Source organism: Apis florea, unplaced genomic scaffold, assembly GCF_048593485.1.
Source record: "Apis florea isolate Af1SG1 unplaced genomic scaffold, ASM4859348v1 contig_1789_pilon, whole genome shotgun sequence".
Taxonomy (NCBI): Eukaryota; Metazoa; Arthropoda; class Insecta; order Hymenoptera; family Apidae; genus Apis; species Apis florea.
In genome coordinates, this window is record NW_028256481.1 from 1232554 (window position 1) to 1248732 (window position 16179).

At 32.2% G+C, this 16179-nt stretch overlaps 1 protein-coding gene across 2 annotated transcripts in view; it reads left to right on the forward strand.

The window, feature by feature from the left end:
- The first annotated feature begins 2292 nt into the window (after window positions 1-2292).
- mub (poly(rC)-binding protein mub) overlaps window positions 2293-16179 on the forward strand; it is a 373736-nt gene continuing 359849 nt past the window's right edge. For both annotated transcript variants that reach the window (XM_086910401.1, XM_086910357.1), the window contains exon 1: window positions 2293-3169. The gene's annotated coding sequence lies outside the window, so the exon portion shown is untranslated. The remainder of the gene's footprint in view (window positions 3170-16179) is intronic.

Here is a 16179-nt window from a genome sequence, read left to right on the forward strand (position 1 = left end):
CACGCGCGCCTAACGCGTCCAACTGATTTATTCCACGCACATATGGCATGCCAACATATGTCGACCAAGATCCAATAATCCAAAGTGTCGCATAAATTGCAAGAGATGCGTGAAGTGGTCCCTTCGAGCGTTTTTGCTACTTCCCTCGGAAATCATCCGCGTTGCAACGTTTTAATTACACTCGTCGAGTCTCGTCGATTTGTTCCTCGTTCCGAATCGGTGCCAAGATCGGACCACGAAACTTCCACCGTCAAATGGCGATGCAGCCTGAACAGACTCGAACTTCTTCGTGCAATACGAAACCTTTGTGTCTTCCCCGTGCATAATCTCGACGATTTAACCTCAATTACCTCGAGTTTCGTTGATTTGTTCCGGGTGATGTATCAAGGCGATTAATATTCCACGTGAAACGCCTTGGTAACTCGAAATGCAAGGTTGGATGGAACATCTTGCTAAGGTCAATTCTAGAAGCATAAATGTGAGAAATTGAACATCTACTTATCCGAACTTGACTGATTGCAATTTGAAAAATGTATTTGGGATAAGTCAAATAATAATTTTATATAATATTTGAGTAACCAAAAGTAGGTATGCATTTGTATGATGTTTATGATGTGTTGCAGTAATTGGAGAAGAAGAGGAGAAACAAAATTTTTTTTTTAAAACATTCCGAATTATCTCCATTAGTTTCCTTTTTGATGATTTAACTGTGTTCTAAAGATAAAGATTCGAATAAGTGTGTCATAAGGAAATTTCTCGAAATTTTTGGGACAACAAGTTTGAAGATGAATAATCGTGGATCATATAAATGACTTAACAAAGTTGATTTCTTGATCTACCTCATCCTATAATTGATCTTCAGGTCGATTCAGAACGAGTTGACGAGAATTATGAGGAAGAAGTACGAGTGTTTCAGAAAGTTGGAATAAAAGTTGCCATTAAAGAAAGGACAAGTAAAAGGATACGATAAACGAGATAATGACGATAAATGATCGCGTTGCTCGGGAAATGAGAGCGCCATTAGTCAAAGCAGTTAGAGAAGTTTGTGATGGGGTGATCAGGTTATATCTTTTTGTTACGTTTGGAAACGATGGATGAATTGTTAGAGAATTTATACACGTGTATTTAAAATTATATATCATTGATGATGAATTATTAGAGGAATTGTGAAGAAGTTATACACTTGTAAATGAAAGATAAAATTCATTTTTAGATTAATTTTTAGGGAAAATCAAATTTACACATTCGTGTAACCATTTTTGCTCGATTCCAATGTTTTTTGAAACGAGAAAATTTTCTTCTGTATTCTTCATTTCGATTTATTTAATTACATTGATGATAATAGAACGCTGATTTAGAATTGGAAATAGACATGAAATTGATATATCGATGTAGCTATGAATTCAAGTCAATTTTAATTTCATTACATAGGATTTAATTATTGTTTTGAAAAATAGGAAATTGGAATTTCAATTTCAATATTTTTGACAGATGTTTATTTGATTTTACAAATTTAGTAGTTCTAAAATAAAATTCATTGCAAAAAAAAAAAAACTATGGTTATTAAATTTAAAAAATTTCAGAAATCAAAATTTATTGAAAATTAACCTCTATATATTTTTACAAGCATTCTAGATTTCCTAAAATTCGAGAAAAGTCATACTTTAAATATAAATTTTGAAAAATTCCAGAAATCAAAATTTTCTAAAATTTTTGTTCTCCGCGTATTGTTGCGAGCATTTTCAAATTCAACTTTCTTAAATTTAAAAATCATACTTTAAAATTAACTACTAAAATTTATTGAAAAAAATTAACTTCTCCATATTTTTATAAATATTCTAGATTTCTTAAAATTCGAGTTATCTCGATTATCTTAAATTTAAAAATCATACTTAAAAAATAAATTTTGAAAAATTCCAAGAATTGCTGCGAGCATTTTCAGATTCAACTTAACTACCATTAAATTTTCATTAATTTTGAAAAGTTTTAGAAGTTAATTCAGAAATTCGTTAATTTTGCAAGTCTTCTTTCGATTTAAAAAAAGTCACATTTCCAGCGATCTCTGGATAAAATTCGAGTCCACGATCACCATCGATGCGATGATCGGTCTCTCGATCTCTGAACCCAAGAAAGGATCTATTAAAATCCCTCGATGGCCCCAGTTGGCCGAGAGATGGCGATCTCGATTCGCCCCTCGCGATTGGCCAACGATTTTTCTGGCACTGAATCTAAAATCATTCTCTCTTCCTGCGCCTCTCCCCTCCGTCCAAGAGGAAGAGGGCAAGGTGCATTGTGTTCTCGATGCCTCGTACTCCTTCGCCACTTCGTCCTCTCTCACGATCCTCTAAACTTAGCCTCTCCATCTTTATTTTTCCTCTGTCGCATCTGTGCCCTCTTCTCTAGCGTTAAGGCCACGCTGATTCGCTGTCCTCTCGCTCGTTCATGATTCCACTTTGCACCCAGTCGCGTCTAACCTCTCGAACGAGCGAGATAAATCGATCTAAAATCGTCTCGAAGAGTTTTAAAGTAGAAGTTTTCGAAAGTTTTTCGAGTTCGAGAGAATATCGTGGAGGCTCCGCTTTCGAAACAAGTTTTCGAATTCGAGTAAAATCGTATCTGCGGGAATTCCGTAAAATTTTCGAGAATTTTAACTCGAAAGTGATTTCTTTTTACTCGTTTCGAAGGATTTTTCAAAATCTTTTAGATAAACAGATTTTTCGAAAGATTTTCGAAATATTTCCTGGCAAATAATTCCCTCTGAAAGTTTTTAAACAAAACTTCTAAAAATTCCCAAACAAGCATCTTTCACTTCGAAAGATTTCCGTCCAAAAATTTTCAAACGAATACTTTTCCTATTTATTTCCAAAATTTCCGCCCAAATCCGAGTCAAAACGCAGTTCCCTCGAAGAATTTTGCCGATAAATCGCACCCGAGATACACTGGAGGTTCCACTCTATTTGCCCAAAGGCCAGCAAAGCTAGCAAAGAGAAGCCCGCCGACGACAGTGTGACAGTGCCGCGTCGCGGAGTGAAAAAGTGACAGAGCAACCTATCTGGCTAGGTGTAACGACCTTCCACGCTCGCGTACGCGCCGGGGGAAAGCGAGCAGAGGCTTGTGCCGCTTGTTGACCGAGTGTCTTCAAGCCCAGCCTGGCAGAGGGCTTCCGCTCGTGAGTATACTTCTTCTCTCTTTCTTCGTGCTTCCCTCTCTTCTTCTTCCTCCAGTTTTTGCCGCTTCCACTTTGTTGTTGTCACCTCCTTTTCCCGCTCGACTTTTCTCTCCGCTTCTTCTCCACGTTTCCATCTCTCTCTCTCTCCCCTCCCCTCTCTTCTTAATTTCTTGCCACTTGAGAAAGTGAGGGGTGGAGGAATGATTTCTTTTCGAAATTATTGCTTCCAACTTTTCGATAGGTTAGGCGAGCGTAATATTTAACGTTTGGCGAGTGAATCGAAGCTAGTGTTGGAACTAGGCTTAAAAGAAGAGGAGTATTTTATTTACTGTTCGATAAAAAGTGAGAAGAAATGTATTTAATTAGGCAAGTAAATTAAAGCATACAGGCATTTGTTATTAAACTTACGAAGAAAAGAAAAATAATTAAAGAAATTGAGCTTAAATAAAAATTCTTCCAATGTGATTTACCATTATACGTCTGATATTTTTCGTAAGTGGTAAACATTTAAAAATATTTCGTAAGTAAGACAATTTTGATCGATGTATCGAGGAGAATCGTCTTGACGAAACCATAGTTGGCAGTTTCGAGAAACCATTAGGATACCTTAAAGTCTCTGCCCGCAATGACGATCGCAAACCAAGAGGGGAGCGTGGTAAGAGGGGCGATAAATATTGCGGGGGCGTTGCTGGAGAATTTACGGGAACGTAAGAAATCAAGGTGAAAGGAGGCGATAAGGAGAGGGGGGGAGGCATTGGAGGAGTGAAAAGGCTTTCCAGCGGCAGCCGTCTTGAAGACACTCGGTCAACAAGAGGCGCGAGCCTAAGCCTTCCCTTCTTTTGACGACCGTGTCGCTGGGGACGATACTTTAAACTGCCACCAGTCTTGCTTTTTACCATCACTTTCCAGACACTGTTCCGGTATTATCCTCTTGTTTAGAAGGCGAGTGAAATTTAATAGAGAATTATAGGTGAAAAATGTAAAATTTCGGATTTTTTGGACGAGCGAGTTATACGTTGGGAAGCTTGAGATCGTGGAAGAAGAAGAAATTTTTATGTGACATCGATGACCGAAAGAGTTCTAAAAGAAATATAGAATTTGAATATAGGATTTTTGAGTGATTATTGAATTGAGTTATATATTATAAAAAAAAATGTAAAATTTGAATATAAAATTCTTGGATGATTATTGTTTGAAGTTTGACATTGATTACTGGAAGAATTGTAAAATATGTAAAAGTCAAATTGGTATTGAATTGATAATTATTTGACTCTTATAATCAATACAATTTTTCTATAGATGTGATTTTTAAATTTTATTCGTTTGTTGCTTTGTTTGTATCGTACCAGTAGTATGATTGAAAATTTACAATTATTTTTTTAATTGTAATATTGTATATTATTAAATAAAAATAAATATTACAGGGTTGAATAGTTATCTTTCCTTTTCTCTTTTAACTTAATCTGTGTTCTTATATTAAATTGATATAATTAAAAAATTGGAACAACTTTTTACATTATATATTAGTAGTATTACTTTTATATTAAAATAAAAAATTATATATATATAGTATGTTAAAAAATTTGAAACTACTTTTTCTAATTGTACCTACTTAAAATCTTCTGCTAATTATTATTTATAATAATCTTATTTGGATTAATAGAACTTGTATTAAAAAAGATTCTTTTTAAATTCTAATTCTAACTTTTGTTTTTCAATTTTTAAATTTTTAAAATCGGATAATACATTAATTATTGAATAATCTAATACATCAAATGTTCACATTTTATTTGGATAGAATTATTCTTTGACATTGATCTTGTGTCATACAAACATTCGACAATATCTGCAAATTTTTATTTTTTAATTTTTACACAAGTTTTAAATGTTAAAATGTACTTTTGCAACACACTGTTAACATTGAAACTTTATACATTTATTATAGACACGTTATAAATCCATATTACAACACATGAGTAATTCGAGGAAATGGGGTTTGTCTTCCCTTGGGCTTAGTCCCTCTGTTGACCTACATCATCACCTTGCTAACCCTTCAGTTATCAAGGGGTCCGTGATCCTGTGACGACTATTTAGGTTGTAAACCATCAATTGGCTTGTGATTTATTATAAATCGCAATTAAGCAATTATTATTTAAAATCTATCTCATCAAGATCTCGTTGATATTTTAATTTACTTTTATACCTTGACTTTAATGAAAGGTGCAGAAGGTGCAACGTTCTAAAGGATATCAAGTTGCAACGTATCAAATATTCTTTGAAGCTACGACAAAAGCCAAACTGATCAACTCTAATATAATAGTTTATTGTATGTTTCTGAAAAATTAATTGAAAAATGATTATTCATAATCAAGTTAATCAAATTCTTTTTATTCTTCTGATTTATTTCTAAATCATTTCTAATTATGATGTATATAACTTGTATCAGTTACTTACGTGAATGTTTTCTGAATCTATCTCATCTTAACAATTATTTATACATATTGCCAATTGGCAATCAGCTTATTTATCCCATTTAATCATTATTTGTCATATTAAAATTATCCTCCAACCTTCTTTAATAGACTGTTAATTTACTATATTTTACACCTCTCCCTTTTAAAAACAAACTATCATGGAATTAACAATTTACAATTAATAATAATACAAATTGATTGAAATGAAAGAAACTCTTGAATATATATGTAATTTGACGATTTTTATATCAATATTTTCATTCCTTTCTTTTCTATTCTATATAATTTAATACAATTCAATACAAGGAGATTGAAATAGGAGAACCATTCTAATTTCGGCGACCTGTTTACACGCACCAGATTTGGTCGCACATTCAAACGTGACAGTTGCAATGTTAAATACGTTCTGAACGAGGCCTCCTTCGGTGGAAATCTTTTTCGATCAACACCACATTTTGGCAAATTCACCGACTCAGGCGAACAACGTTCTTGGCAAACCGACTGCGTCGAGACAATTTGATTGGTCGGGCAAACATGCGTGTGTACACGCAACAACGGTGACCTGTTTCTGACATCTATTTCACGTGGCATTATTGATGCCGTTTACGCGAAAACACACATTAAAATATTCGTAATAGATAATCGAGAATAGATGAAAATACAATTGGACAAATTTTCCTTACATAATTGAATTTTCCATGTATTTGAAAATATCGTTAATTGTACGATGACAAATGGAACAGAAGTGGATGAAGCAGACTGCAATAAACCTCGTTCATTTTTATTTCGACCAATCGTTTTTACCTATAAAAATTCGAGTAAAAAAGAAAAAATAATGAACTTGAACAATCCTCACACGAATCGTTTCGTCCCACTGTTATTGATGATTTGCATCAGCTGTAGGATTTCGATATTTTATATTATTCGATATATCAAAAGACTATCGATAAGATTTGAGTTCGCATTAAATTAATGATTAACCAATATTCATATTTATTCTAGTAATAAATGTTTCACCAAAATAATAATAAATACTACGTAACAATTTTATAAAAACCCTATTTTAAAACCCCTTTGCTATCAAAAATAACTCGTCTCCTTGTAAATATTTCCTCTTACTAATTTTTATTCGATATAAATATATCAATCGATCGATTTATCGAGAATTTCATTGGTTTTATTTTTGATGATTTGATCACTGTTTTTGATGATTTGTATCAGAATTTCGATATAATACAGAATTGAATTAATCGCGTTGCGTTAGGGCGTATTAACACTTTGCGAACAAAGGTGGAGCTGTTGGGAAGGCGCGAGAACTAGTCGACGTGTTGTTAGCTTGTCGCTCGACCGTATTGTGAACTCGGTTTCAAAGGAGCTGCTTGTTTGCACGCAGTTCCATTTCTTTCTCTTTATACGAAACTATTCCACGTAAACTTTGACTAAGCTTTTTCTTTCCTTTTCTTCTTCTCTCTTTCTTTTCCTTTTCCTTCTTCTTTTTTTTTTTTTTTTTGGAAATGGAGTGTATTTTGGAGCGAATTGCGAGAACACGAAGATGGAATGTTGTGTCATTTTTTGAGACAAAGATTCTATTATTAATCCAATCGTCCTGTTTGTACAAATATTTATATATATAATTGTAATCACATACAATAGTTATATCTTAAATAAATAGTAATATGCGTGTAATTTCTCGAAATATATAAATACGATGCAATTAAAACATGAGAAACATGATAAATTGAATAAAAATTTGTACGATAATTTAAAGCAATTTATCATTTGATATATCGAAATTGATCGCATCAATTTATGTTCGTATTCACAATGTTAAATTATTTGACAGTTAAATCGTTTACAGTTTAAATATTCATTAAAATATTTGTCAATTAATGTAACAATTACGAATAATACGTATAGTTTATATATATATATATTCTTTTATCAAAGATCAAGGTATGGAAGTGGATCAATTTGGAACTGTCGATATAATTGTTCCAATTGTTGTGCACAAAGAGCAGCATCTATTTGGATTTGATTTGCAATCGTGGTAAGATTGAATCATCCTCCACAATCACGAATTAATATATAATTCGCGCTTTAAGAATAAATTACAAGCTGGATTAATATTAAACTATTTACAGTCTCGTTTCAAAAATTCATTAAATTATTAATAACAATCGCGATGATGGAAATATTCGCGTATCCCCATAAATTGCGAGATAAATTCCATATACAACTGGTCGATATAACTTTCAGTTTAGATACTACTACTACTGTTCAAAGTAACACAATCGAATTGTTGTTGTTGAGTTTTATTGTACGCAAACAAAGAGCAGTATCCATTCGAGGAGGGAGGGGAGGGGAGGATGGATTTGATTTGCAAAAGGGTGAATTTGGATTGCAAACCGTGTACGAAATCGTGGATAGATAAACGATTAAATCATCCACTCGCAAACGTGGGGGGCGATTTAACATTTTCATCGATCACCATTGTCACGATTCGTTTCCCTATTTGCGAATTCAGCGAAAACGATCACTGTTTGTATTTACACGCGATTGTTTGCCCCCAGATACCAATTAACCAATATTCTTGGCGACAATTTCAATCGGGTTTTAGCATTGGCAATCAATTATTCAGCAGGAAATTACGCGGCAAATCCTCAACCTCTTTGGCAATCCCTTCCACCAACATCCTACACCTGATTTATTTTTTTTTTTCTTTCTTTTTTTAATTCTTAAGCTACTTTGGACATTGGACTCTCTTTCAATATTTCTAATTTAACGAATCCTCTAATCCGAGAGATTTTCTTCTTGACACGAAATTTGAATAATCCGGTATATTTTATTTGTAGGAGATAATAAATTAATCGGGTGTTTTCGTTTCGATGGAAAATTATCCGGTTTGATTGTTTTTACTTTTAATTTGATTTCTATTGCGAATTTATAAATCGATATGCGAAATTAAATTTAGATTTTGGGTATAATTTTGTGATTAGTTCGTACGTTAAATTACAGGAATTAAACGTTTGTAAATAGTTTTGACTTTTAGATTTAATTTGTAATTCGTAAATTGAAGATTCGATTTGAGAAATGACTTTCAATTGATAATTTATAATTAATTTTACAATTTTCTCTCTGTTTAAAAAATGTTATTTAGTTGTAGATTGGAATCACTCAATGGATTCAATATTATTTATACAATTTTACGTTTATTTGCTACGATTGTTTCATAAATTATGTGTAAACATCCAAAGATCCATCGTTCAAAGTTAGTTAATTAATATATTTGAATAAAGAAAAAAACTGATGTAAATATTGTTCGATTTCTATATTTAATTTTTATCTTTCTATGGATTAAATACATAAAAATCTCGATAAAATTTGTTTTAAGAGAGATAAAGGAAGAAACACCTAGTAACATTTGAATTTCAAAATTTACAAGTGTTCTTTTTTTTTTTTTTTTTAAAATAAAAATCGCTATTCCACTGTATTTATATTCATTGGCTATTTCAATCTGTTTTTTTTTTTTTTTTTTTTTTTTTTTTTTAGGTCTTTGTCCGGATCATTCTTTGTTATCTGCATCGGTGGGCTATCTATTTTCTGTAAAAATTGATCTTGCATAAAAATATCTAGTTAAAATAGCGCACAGTGCTCAGAATTCTGCATGCATTTGCATACAGTTTGTATATCTATTTCTTCTTATACATAATCATCAATAGTAATCATGTTCTACAAGGAAAAAAAAGAAACAAACAAAATATGATATATGATGATTTTTAAAATAATAAAATAATTGAATAAATATTTATTCAATTTAAAAATTTAAAGTGTAAAAATTTATTTCCATTGACAATTGTAGTAATTTTCAAAAGGTATACAATTTAATTCTAACACATTTTAAATATATACCTATGAATTATTACTTAGATAAATATATTTAATATTTGATTTATTCAAAAAATTCTTACAAATCTATATCCTATATAAATCCAACCCAAATCTTCCAAAAATCTAAACTCAAAATACATCATATCTCATATAAATTAATTAAACATTTCGAATAAACTTCAAGTAAATTGAACATTTATTCACACTTACTATACCACAATTGATATACGTATATATCTCCTTCCCATAACCTCACTTATTCATTGTTACAATTATTCGACGACAAGTAACTGAATTTTCTCGTTTCTTAATTTCCAACCCGAATGTATCGAGATCCAAACACCGTTCAACCCTGAAATCATGATGCACAAACCATCCGCATCTCTCTCTCTCTCTCTCTCTCTCTTTCTCTCCAAATACTCTCTATAAATCGATCGTGAGCGCGGCTCAATAACCGAAACTTCCTTATCGACCGTTCCTTTCCACCGACGTTTACACCGACGGAGCCCGGAAGACGAAGCGGCTGCACGTGAATCGGCTCTGGTGAAAGAGACACACGCTAGAGAAAGGAGGGGGACGGTATCGCGCGAGAAGGGTTGGCGGAGAGAAATGGTGGATGGAAGGGACGTATTGCAGGGCCCTGGCAGGCACGACGATGCATTTAATAATTAACTCGCTGGATACACGACGATGGATGTCTGACGGGGGTTTCGCCGGGGGCTGGTGGCCAGGCAAGGGGTGCAAGGAGGGGGAGGTTCGGTTTGTTGCAAGGGCGACGAGGGGAAGGAAGGTGGAGGTGGATGGATAGAAGAAGGAGGGGGCGGTGGAGAGGAGAATGGTGGTCTGGAGGAAAGTAGGTGGGGCGGATGAGGGAAAGGGGTAGTGCTTGGGGTAGGTAGGCAGCCGGAATGGCTCTCGTGGATGCTGCGCGACGATCAATACACCACGTGATGCCACGCGTCACGTCCTTCTCTTTCCCTCTTTCCGCTCGTTCTTCTTCTCACCCTCTCGGTCTGCTGCTTCTTCCCTTTTTCCACCTTCCCCCCCCCCTGCTTGTTCTTTCTTTTTCAGTCTCTATTATAGTCTGATTCCACGACTCTCTCTCTCTCTCTCTCTCTCTCTCTCTCTATCCTTCTTCCTTTTCTGATGCTCTCCACCGGCCCCTTGGCTCTATCTTCCTCTCTTCTCTTCGTCTCCTCTCGTTTTTCCACCCTCTTTCTCTTCTCTGTGGTAATCTCGCTGCGTTCTTCTTCATTTTTGGTCGGTTTCAAGCCTCGCTCTTTCTCCTCCTAATTGTAGCCGACCGGTTCCCTTCTCTTCTCGGCCGGACCTCTCTTTTTTCTTACCTCTGTTTAATTCACCCCCCTCCCCTCCCTCCGACCGGCGCCCTTTTCACCGTTTCTCTCTTAGGCCTCTGATTCCTTTCGTTTTTATTTTTTATTTTTCTGTTTTGTTTTTCGCTCTTACTCCTCGCTAGAGCATCTTGTTCGCTCTCTTTTCGTTCGGCAATCTTGATCTTGCAGCACCGTTATTCGAACATTCGCTATCTTTCGCTCCCTGGTCGATCCTGGTCGTCTTATTGCAGTGCACAACTTGAAAGATTTTTGAAATAATGATAAACGAATATTTCTATCTCTTAGAGCGATAAGGATTTTATGAGTAAATTTTTCTCTTCTAATATTTAACAAATATATTTACAACATCCAATCGTGTTATATTAAGATATCTATATTTCTGTATATTTTGTTTTAAATTATCTCTTTAATTCAATTTATTTTCATTTTTATCTTTTTATATGGTATACTCCAGAAAATCTCCATCTTTACGTGTGTTCGAAATAATCTTAATAATTTTTTGAAGATGATACAATAATGAATTGGTGTTTAAAAAAGTATATATATATATATATATATTGTATACAGTGTATCGAAGAATCTCAAGAGTGCAAAACGAATTCTGTGATTGCATAGCACGAAGCATTCGAAGATTTAAATACAGTTTTTTCGAGGTTTCTTTTTCTCTGCCTTTCTTTGTGCAACCACGAGCTATAAAATAAAAAATTAGAAGAGGGAAATTCTGCACTATTCCGTGAAATCCTATCCCATCCGCGCGTTCGACCGAACTGCTCGTTTATTCGTTTATCGAAAAAACGCCACGATTTTCATTATTTTTCTTCTTCTTTTTTTTTTTTTTCTTTTTTTCTTTGCACACGTTATCGACCGAGCTCTGCGCCTCTTCGTCTTCGAAAAAGCGTACGTTTTCACGCGTCGAAGCAGACCAGCAGTGATTCGTATCTCGCGCGAGACAAATGATGTCGATCGCACGTCTGCGATTTCCGAGCGCTCCTGAATCTGGAAGAATTTTTTAACCAATACTCGAAATGGAACGAGATTTCGTTACATTTGTATGGATGGATGTCTCGGTTATTTTATCATTTCGTTCGTTCGTTTCAGATATAGATTACGATGGCTTGTTGTAAATTAGATTAGGTTAGGTTATGAAAGTTATTATTTCGTTAAGTTAGGTTAGATTATGAAAGATATTCAATTAAAATTTTGTTACATTTTTGTGGATCGTTTAGATTATTTTATTATTGCAGTTATTTAAGATGTAGATCACGATGAGTTGTAAAGTGATTTAGGTTAGGTTGTGAAAGATATTATTTCGTTAAGTTAGGTTAGATTATGAAAGATATTCAATCAAAATTTTGTTACATTTGTATGGATCGTTTAGATTATTTTATTATTGCAATTATTTTATTTAAGATCACGATGACTTGTAAAGTGATTTAGGTTAGATTAATATGAAAGGCATTATTTCAATCAAGATTTCTATGGACAGATTATTTTATTATTTCGTTGAAGCTGTTTATTTGAAACGTAGATCGCTTGTAAAATTATTAAATTAAGTTAGGTTAAGTTAGGTTAATACGAAAGATGTTATTTAACGAGATTTGAATTTTCACCACATTTGAGTGATTTTGTATTTTGTTATTTTGTTGGGGTTATTCGTCTAAGCATGAGAACATGATTTATGACGGTTCGTGAAGTGATTAGGTTAACTTCATACGAAAGATGTTATTTCAATCAAGATTTCGTTACGATTAGATTATTTTATTATCTCGTTGAAATTGTTTTTTTTTTTTTTGAAATGTATATTACTTGTAAAATGATTAGATTAAGTTAGGTTAGATTAGGTTATTTTATTATTTCGTTGGATCTGTTTATTTATTTAAAAATGAAAATGTAGAACAAATTACTTTAACATGAATGATTCGTAAAGTGATTATCTTATAAAAAATTATGAATTTGAAAAATTATATTTATAATAAAAATTATCCAACATTTGTTTATTTTAATCTAACTTTAATTTATGTAGAAGGAGGAAGAAATAAATAAAAATAATTTACCATCTATCGATATGACCATACCATATTAAATATTCTATATTTGCACTAATCTTTTAGATTCCAAACTCTAAATCATTTTCATATTCTATGATAATTATGAAACTGATATACAAGATGGGAATATATTTGTAAAACGCACCTCATAGAAGATATTATAGAATATTTATTAAAAACGTAAAATTATTTATATTAATATCAGAATTCTAATGATCATCAATTTCAATTCATCTTTATATATATCTCAATCCTTTTGTGTTTCAAATTTTTATCTTTTACGAGAAAAAAGATTTATTTTTGCAATTTTTAAAGGATAATTTTTTGAGATTTTTTTTGTTTTAATCGAAACGATGGGCAGAAAATAAATGTAACGGGATCAAATCTTGTTCCACGTTGTTTGTAATTTTTAATTTTATTTGTTTTTGAGAAATTCTATTACCTACATTCTGTGATAATCGATAGCGTTGAAAAGTACACCCATAGAAAGGGAACCAGTTTGGAATCTGATAGGATCTATTTCACGAATAAAAAGTTCCAATAAATACAGGTTTCATAAAAAAGAAATTTTAAAAAATATTCTTTTTTATATATTTTCTTTTATCCGTCAAAGAAAATTTTGTGTTACACCTAATCGAGACACAATTTGATAACATTTATGAGAGATGGTTTTCAAAAAAGTAATCGATTTTTCTTTTTTAATAAATATATTAAAAGGATATAGAAATTGAAATATATTTTTTGGAATATCGAAAACAGCAGAAAGATGAAGGAAAATTTTTCTAGAAATTGCGTATTTTTGTATGTGCCAATTAATAAAATTAGCAAATTAATTAGTAATTTTTTTATATTCCTGCAAAGTTTCGTTAAAAATAATTTCTATTTTCTAATTTTTCGAACAAAATTTATAATAAAATATTTCTAATAAAACTTCGCAAATACGTGCAATATAACATGATCAAATGTTTCACTTTGTTCTATTTTTTCATTTTTTCAAACTAAATACTTTAATTATCCAAGACACGGCAAAATTTTAAACTACAAAATATTCAGATATTCCATTTCTGTAAAAAATATTTCCACTCAAAATTGTATAATTGCATAAAATATTCCAAAAAAATATTCGATTCGACTCAATCTTCTTGCAATACTTTCCTCCACCAACTACGCGTATACAATACATTTCATCAGAATCCAAATTTTCCGATCGAAATGAAACATTTGAAAATTTCATTTTCGAATACTTTCATGAGCGAATCTTTTTTCTTTTTTTTTTTTTCTACACGACAAACACCATCCTCTCGAGCAAGCGTTTCCACCATTTTCTTTGTAATCTTGCCCCAAGAAGACGATCCTCGAGGGAGGGAAAAAGGAAGAAAAGGATATCGTTAGTCGTCTCGAAGACCCGCGAGACTTTAATTATGATGTAACCGGATCGTCGCCGTTTCCGGGAGGGGGGGAAAGTAGGACGAGCAATAAAGGGATCCCGAGGCTGCAAGTTATCGAGATTCATATTTTCCGTTTGTTGGGCTCCTCTTCGCCCCGGATGAATATTAATCAAAACAACGTTTAGCGGACGGGGGAGGGTCGAGGGCCGGAGAGAGGCACGGAGTGGCCTGTAATTGGTGGTACAATTGGATAAGGGGTTGGTTCTGCGTGAAAAAAATATCAATGGAACAACGTCATTTTCATTTTGTGCCATTTTGTTTCGAGGGTGAAACGAATTTCGAAAGATCGGTTGTTTTTTTTTATTATGGATGATAAGATAAGGATTTGTGAAAATAGAATTTTTTTTTTTTTCCATTTGAAAAAATTACTTTTCGAAGAAATATCTGGATTTTATAAGAAAATAAGGATTTCAGTGATAGGTTCTCTTTATTTTTGTGTTTCTAGTTATCGATGGTGCGTGTTTAAACCTTAAGAACAATCGATTTTTAAAGTTTCTTTTATATTGGAGGGAAAGCTTCGAACGAAAACATTTTATTTTATATTTTTCGAATTATTTTTTCATTTTTCTTATCTGGACGCAGCGTTAGTTGCAGGGCGGTCTAAATGGTGACGAGAGCGAGATATTGAAATGAATTTGAACGAACGAGGGAAGCGCAAATTGGATGAATTTCCTGTTGAATTCGCTATTTTGTAATTTAATTAGAGGAGAATGACGAGAATGATAAGAATGTGAGGAGTTGTAAAAATAGAGGAATGGTAAAGAGTTTAGAAATAAACTGAATAGCAGAGATGATAAGAAATGATGAAAATTTGAAAATTTGATGATAAGAATTTTACAAAATTTACAGAAGAAATGGAAAATATAAATGTTGATGTTTCATAATGTAGACAGTAGAAGGATGATTGAAAATAGAAAAATAATAAAAATGTTGAAAAAGAATTGAGAAATAATAGGAATGAGAAATTGCAAACAAAAGAGTGATAAAAATTTAAAAATTGAATATCAATAATTTAGGAATAGAAAAATAATAATAAGAGAAAATGATAGAGATGAATGTAAAAATAAAGAATAATTGAAATTTATAAATTTTGTCATTACTCTTTTTTGTTAATATTCACATACGGAGTTTGGTATTTTTATTTTAGTGAAATTATATTATTTATCAATATAGTCATGTACGATAAAATATGATTCTTTATTATGATAGATAGTATTGTAAAAATTAAATTGTCATAAATTTTGTTAAATTTAATTATTTATAATAACATAATCATCTTGGCATCCAAATTAATTTTTCACAAATTTTCTACTTTTTATAAATTTCTTTCAAAAAAAAAAAAAATAAGGAAAAAATATTTTCTTATTAATTATTAACATTGAAAACACATTTCTTAAAAAAGATGCAACATATTAAACTATTATTATAATCTATTTTATACGTCAAACAGGATAAAGATTAATTATTTAACTGACTAATATTTAATCGATTAATTGATTAAGTTTAAGACAAAATTGCTCGCAACAAAATAATTATTTTCATCTTTAAATTCCTCTTATGTTTAAAACGAGCTTTGTAAATTGAGTCATCATAAATTGAAAGCAAACCTGTTCACAACAGAATAGTAATCTTGCCCGAATTACTGTTACAATGTGCAGGACTAATTACACTGGACAAAGTAATCCGGATAATTACATTTGTTGAAATTGAAACAGACACCAACCTCCAACTCTCAAACCCTTCTCTTAAACGAGGAAAACTAATATCTTTTCTTCGCTAGGAGGATATCATTCCAAA